A 7,500-nucleotide genomic window follows, 5' to 3' on the forward strand; every position below is an offset into this window, starting at 1 on the left:
ATTAGAAAACAGTCTGGATGAAACGAGATATGGAGACGGGACATCACGAGCATAGCTCTCCTTCCCGTAAAATACAACCAGGGAAATATAAGTAGGTAAAAACACACATACTCACACATAGACGACTCGGTGGCGCGGTTGATAGAGTCCCTGACTGTCACTATGGCGGTCCGGGTTCGAATCCTGCCCTGGGCTGAAATAATTTCAGTATCGCTGCGCTTCGAGTCGTTATTCCAACTCTCGTGGGCGGGGAGTTGGGTGTGTGTGTGCGTGTAAGGTCAGCATTACCCATACATCGGTCATACGAGCTCTGAACTCTCTTCCGGGAGGGAAATAGCTGTCGATAACGAGTCCATCACGTGATCCAAAGACCAAGGTGAACATACACACACACACACACATACACTAACCATCTACATAATTATGAAGGGGATGGAAGTCCTTGATAGAGATGACTTACTAAAGTGGGATAGGAGAAAAACAAGAGGACACGAAAAGAAATCAACCCATTCAACTCCGATGACAAGATGTCTTGTCATTTGGTCAAATAAAACAAAAAATCATAAAACACCAAAATGTTTGATCAAACACCAGAAAAATATGACGTCAATCCTCGCTTCGCTGCGAGCGAAGCGAGGACTGACGTCATATTTTTCTGGTGTTTGATCAAACATTTTGGTGTTTTATGATTTTTTGTTTTATTTGACCAAATGACAAGACATCTTGTCATCGGAGTTGAATGGGTTAAGAGTATCGATCTGAAGTGATGGATATTTGAAAGCTTAAATTTCATTAGGACTTACAGTAGTAGTATTACAGGGCAGGATAGATAAGGTGGGGGGAGAGGGGATTTGGAAGGTTAGTATAAGGACAGAATGATATGAAAGAAAGTTAGTCTTGATAGGTGTGGGGCAGATCCAATTCCTCTGCAAAGTATTAGGACAAATATTTGGGCAGGATTGCAATGCTTCCAGGGTGAGCCGTCCGCCACCATATAAACTATACACAATGAATATATTAATTCTTTGCACAGAGTATGCAAATAATGTAACATATAAATACTTTTTACAATATAAGGGCTATCCTTGTATGTGACAATAATACTTACAACATACAATTTGATTACAATTGACATATATAATTATTTTAACAAAGATTACAAATTGTATTACACTACAAAGCTATATGCATTATGGGAAACTGCAGAAGTTGCGTGTTGCCACACAAGGTAAGCGATCCATTTAGCCTCTCGAGATGTCTTTTGAACCTGTGACTTCTTCAAATTACTGTCCCACACAAACTGAGTTGAATTGAATTTAAAAAATTTATTGATAATTTACATCAAAAGGATGTAGGTAGTATATTGGTCTTCACCCTCCACCACATTTATCTATGTTTTACACAGTATATTGTTGCTCAAAGAGCATTACAATCGTGGTGCAAATTTTCATAGCGTTTAAGAATCTTCTTTACTATATAATTATTCAATATCCAGCATACCTGTTCTTTAACAGATGTTAGAGTGTTGTTTCTATAAGGTCGTATAAGTTCACATTCCAAAATATAGTGTTCTAATGTGTGCGCATTTCTCTCAAGGCATAGCCGACAGCTCTCCCCATTCCTTCCAATTATCTGCCAGTAATATTTATACCCAAGTCTCATCCTCATCATGACTGTATCTACATATGATAGAATTTTCCCATAGGTCGCTTTACTATTTTGTAATACATATAGATAATGCTGCAAGCTTTCACTACACCCAAACGGAGCAGCCGCCGGCTGCCAGTTGGAATCCCCATCAAACTCATATATAACCAAAGTTGATCACGAATGGCAAACCTACTCCCCTGCCTCATCGCAAGTGCTTTCCGTAGTATACAGAAAGGAGATACCTCCTTTGGACATTCATAATTCTTTGACATCACGAAAATATCTCCTTCATATCAAGAACTTCCCCACCTATAACGTTTCAAGGATTCAGCAGGCTCCTAAACTGTGCCCATCCACTCGGCATCTGTACAGCGCATTTGCTATATACACTAGATAAATCTGACAACGCCCTTCCGGCCACAACACCTACCTAACCCCTCTGGTTACTTCTCTGGACGTTCGTGTTTTGATTTGACTACATTGTCTAAAAGATACCATCTGATATCATCTGACAAGTCTTTTTCCCCCATATTCCTATCATTACGTTTGCCATCATCACCTTTATTGCAGATACAGAGTTAGGATGTCTCCAATCATGGCTTCAGTCTTTGCTCTTCGCACCGCCCTACACTTTATCCTCCACTTCTTTCCTCATCGTACGCAATCATCCTTGATTCACACAGCGCCCTAGACGTTATCATCCTTTATTTCCTACATCCATTGATCTACGGAACTCACTCGTAACTCATCCAAGGTTCCTCCCGCCTCAAAATTATGCCATCTTCCTCTAGGGTGTCATTTCATGTTGACACCCCGAGCAAGGAACGAGCCGATAAAGGAACTCTGGAAACAGCGTCGTCCCCTTTCGAGGCTTCCAAGCAGATGTATTGTACCCTATTATACTGCAATAGATGTATTATACCCTAACCACCTGCCTACACCCCAAAAATTGTGGAGAAAATATGAGGAGGAACACTCGATTATCAAACCTCAAAAAAGCATACCCACTGCATGAGCCTCTTCCCACCAACGTCACCCATAACTTTGTTATGACAAAAGATGCTGCCCTCCGCCATTTGCCCTTGTGATGCTGACATTACCATACTCTCAGGGCCGTCGAGAGCCAACGCGGGCCCCGGGGCAGCAAGCATTAAGACCTTCCCAACTTTTTGTGAACGATTTCGCCATTTCTCCCCCAATTATTTCCAAAGCCTCCAACAATCAAAAAGGTACTACTGGTGAATGAAAAAGCTATATCTCTGGTCGAGTCCTTAATCATCTCGGGTCCTCTAGATATCCAGGGGTTCCGTGGCAAAAAAATTATAATTATTCATTTATTTGAACGGGAATGAACAAAATAAAACATGAAAGTGATGAAATCTTTTGCATTTTAGGAGAGAGACGGAGAGTGACTGTACGTGTGTACGACTATATACTGTGCGTGTTGGTGACGGTTAGTCTTAAATCTTTTTAAGTCGTCTGTCAAAAAAGTCTGTTGAAATAGGTCAGAACTGTGATGCTGAGTACTGTACTAAACTTTGCACTTTTATCTAGTTGTGTGTGTGTGTGTGTGTGTGTGTGTGTGTGTGTGTGTGTGTGTGTGTGTGTGTGTGTGTGTGTGTGTGTGTGTGTCTTGGGGAGAGTTCCATCTATATGGGGGTGGGTCCATCTATATTTGGTGAGATGGGGGTCGTTGGGGGTTCCGCCGAGTATCAGCAAATGTGAAAGGGATGTCGTGTTCCTTATGTGTATCAACGGTCCCCGTCTAAGTGACCCACACTTCCTACCTAAATCCATGGACCCAAAACGATTTTTGATAATAGCGTGATGTTGTCATGTGTGTGTGTGTGTGTGTGTGTGTGTGTGTGTGTGTGTGTGTGTGTGTGTGTGTGAGAGAGAGAGAGAGAGAGAGAGAGACGCACACAAGCACATACACACCATATACACACCATGGTTTTCGATCATGTGTTCGGATTCAGGGTCCCGACGTGATGGTGCTGGTGGGGGGGGTGGGCAAATGGCCGGGGAGCGGCAATTCTATCCTAGATTTGCCGCTCAAAAGGCTGACAAAATGATGATAACAACAAGAAAGGGAAGTCCCACATATTTCACGTAAATCAACGAAATTTGCGTTAAGCAAAATATGAAAAATTTCCTCTCTGCAATAGGTACATTAAATGCAAAAACTTATATCTGTTTAATTATTTCGCAAGCCAATGGCTAAAATAGGCAGAAGGAGATGGTGGAGGTGGGAAGGGGTGATGGGGGTGGGGAGAGCCACTGAGAGATTTGCCCAGGTACGACACTATACATGTAAGGGTTCTTGTTGGACTGATGATCTATAGCAATTACCCGATCAGATGAGAGCTCATATATGTATATATTATATATATATATATATATTTATATATATATATATATACATATATATATATGTATATATCTATATATCTATATATATATATATATATATATATATATATATATATACTCGTATATATATATATATATATATATATATATTGTTCACAACTAACACCACAGTGGGGGAAAAAGAAAGAGCTGAATGCGTGAGTCTATTTTTCGACTGCTAACTGCAATCCTCTTCAGTAGTACATATTGGGAGGAGGATGCCATTTTTAAATAGCAACCTCTTACAAAAGAAAAGTAACTATTCATCTCTTTCTTTTTGTCCGACTGTGGTGTTAGTTGTGATTTACTAATGTGTTATTACATTTCTCAGCAGTGATATATATATATATATATATATATATATATACATATGTATATATGTATATATATATGTATATATATATATATATATGCATATATATATATATGTATATATATATATATATATATATATATATATATATATATATATATATATATAGACACGCACAACTCCACAGGGAATTGACTATCAGTACACACCTTGCTCAAGGGCGACAGTAACGACTTGCAGTGTTAGTGGGGCTCTCAAGCCAAAAGAGGTACTCGAACTTGGGCTTCCTGCGTGAGAAATAAAGACGCTAGCCTTGTGTGTATGTGTGTTATACGGGAAGGGGAGCTATGCTCGTAGTAACCCGTCTTTGTATCTTTCAACATCTAGTTTATTTCTTAAACTTTTGTATGGTTTTTCCACATACTCTTGTTTCGTCCAATTTGTTCCAGACATCCACCACTCTGTGTGGGAAGCTATTCTTTTTCAGATCTCTTCTGTAACTATCCTTTTTTATTTTATTTTCATGTCCTCTTGTTTTTCTTTTTTCTTTTATCCCACTTTAATAAGTCTTCTCTGTCAAGGACTTCCATCCCTTTCATAATTCTGTAAATAGTTAGTAAATCTCCTCTTTCTCTTCTTTGTTCCAGGGTTGGCAGTTCCGATTTGGACAATCTTCGTTCATGTGTCAATTTTGAAAGTGTTGGTGCCATCTATGTCGTTGGTCTTTGTATCATTTCTAATATATATATATATATATATATATATATATATGGGAAAGGTGGAGGGGGAAACACGGGTCTGTATCTGATTATCGAGTTTATTCCTGACCGGTTTCGCTTACAATAGCTTCTTCAGCGAAACCGGTCAGGAATAAACTCGATAATCAGATAAAGACCCGTGTTTCCCCCTCCACCTTTCCCATAATTTGTCCCAATGTCTCTATACATATATATATATATACATATATATATACATTATATATGTATATATATGTATATACAGTATATGTATATGTATGTATATATATATATATATATATATATATATATATATATATGTGTGTGTGTGTGTATTTACCTAGTTGTATTTACCTAGTTGTATTTTGCGGGAAGGGGAGCTATGCTCGTGTTGTCCCGCCTTTGTATCTTGCAGTGTCTAGTTTGTTTTTAAACTCATGAATGGTTTTTGCGCATACTATTTCATTGTCCAGTTTGTTCCAAGTGTCCAAAACTCTATGAGGAAAACTGTTTTTCTTCAGTTCTCTTCTATAGCTATGTTTTTTTATTTTCTTTCCATGTCCTCTTGTGTTTCTTTTGTCCCAGTTAAGTAAGTTCTCACTATCGAGTACCTCTGTGCCTTTCATGATTCTGTAGATGGTCAATAGGTCACCTCTCTCTCTTCTTTGCTCCAGTGTCGGTAACTCCAGTTTAGCCAATCTCTCTTCGTATGATAGGTTTGCAAGTGCAGGTGCCATTTTTGTAGCTGCTCTTTGGATTCTTTCTATTTTCTTTATATTCTTTTTGGTACTGGGGGACCACAATGTCGCTGCATACTCTAATCTAGGCCTTATCAATGTAACCAATATTTTTTTCATCATGTCTTCGTCCAAGTATGTAAACGCCACTTTTATTGATCTTAGCAAGTTGTAAGTCTCCCCGACAATTTTGTTAATCTGTATATCATAGGACAAGTCGTTCGTGATAATTACTCCCAAATCTTTTTCGGATCCTACTTTCTTTACTTCTTTGGTTCCAATTGTATATTTTCCTGATATTCTGTTTTTGCTTTTTCCAAATTCCATTATGCTACACTTCTTCGTATTAAAGTCCACTTCCCATTTCTGACTCCAGTTCCATACCCTATTTAGGTCTTCTTGCAGTGCTTCACAGTCCTCATCAGTTTCTATTTTCCTTAGCAGTTTGGCGTCATCGGCAAAGAAGCTCATGTAGCAGTTCACGTCCTCATCCATGTCATTCATATAGATAGCAAACATTATTGGTGCCAGCACAGATCCTTGCGGTACTCCACTGATCACCTCTTTCCAGTCTGAATATTTTTCTCTGAGCACTACTCTCATCTTTCTACCAGTCAGAAAGTCCTCTATCCATTTTAGTAGGTTTCCCTGTATTCCTCCTATGTGTTCCAGTTTTTTTAGTAGTTTTCTGTGTGGTACTTTGTCAAAGGCTTTTTGCAAGTCTAGGAATGCACAATCAGCCCATCCATTTCTTTCTTGCACTATGTCTATTAGTCTTGAGTAAAAGCATATTAAGTTTGTGGAGCATGATCTTCCTTGTCTGAATCCGAATTGTCTTGGGTTTAATATGTCATTGTCTTCCAGATGTTTTACCCATCTATTCTTGATTATTTTCTCACAAATTTTGGCAATGGTGCTTGTTAGAGATACTGGCCTATAGTTGGTGGGTTCTTCTTTGTTTCCTCCTTTGTGTATTGGTACAATGTTAGCGTTTTTCCAGTCCTCGGGTATCTTTCCTTCTTTGAGTGAGCTGTTTATTAAGATGTGTATTTTGTCTGTTAGTTCTTCTTTGCACTCCTTTAGAATCCAATTTGCAATACCGTCCGGGCCATGTGATTTTCTGACATCCAGCCTTGATAAATGTTCTGATATTTCCTTTAGTGATGCTGTAAACTCATTCATGAGGGGAGATTTCTTGTTTTTGTCTATGTCACAATTCGGTATTTTCTCTCTGGTGAAAACAGATTTAAAGTGATTGTTCATGACTTCGGCCATCTCTAAATCTTCTGTGTATTCTATGTTTCCTTGGCATAGTTTCACCAATTCCTGTTTGTTTTTAAGTTTACCATTCACATACCGATAGAATAGTTTGGGTTGCTCTTTGCATTTGTCTATAATATCCTTCTCATGGTTCCTTTTCTCCTCTCTTCTCACATTAACATACTCATTTCTATAGTTAACATAAATTTGCCATTTGCTTTGTTTTTTGTCTTTTCTCCACTTTTTCCAAGCTTTGTCCCTTCTGTCTTTTGCCTCACTGCATCTTTTGTTGAACCAACATTTAATGTACTCTCTCTCTCGCTTTTGTCTTGGTACATGCCTGTTTACCCCTTCATTGTAGTTTTCCATCAATATATTCCATTTCTCTTCC

The sequence above is a fragment of the Oratosquilla oratoria genome, chromosome 12 (genome assembly GCF_046742065.1).
Source record: "Oratosquilla oratoria isolate Oo_2021 chromosome 12, ASM4674206v1, whole genome shotgun sequence".
Taxonomy (NCBI): domain Eukaryota; kingdom Metazoa; phylum Arthropoda; class Malacostraca; order Stomatopoda; family Squillidae; genus Oratosquilla; species Oratosquilla oratoria.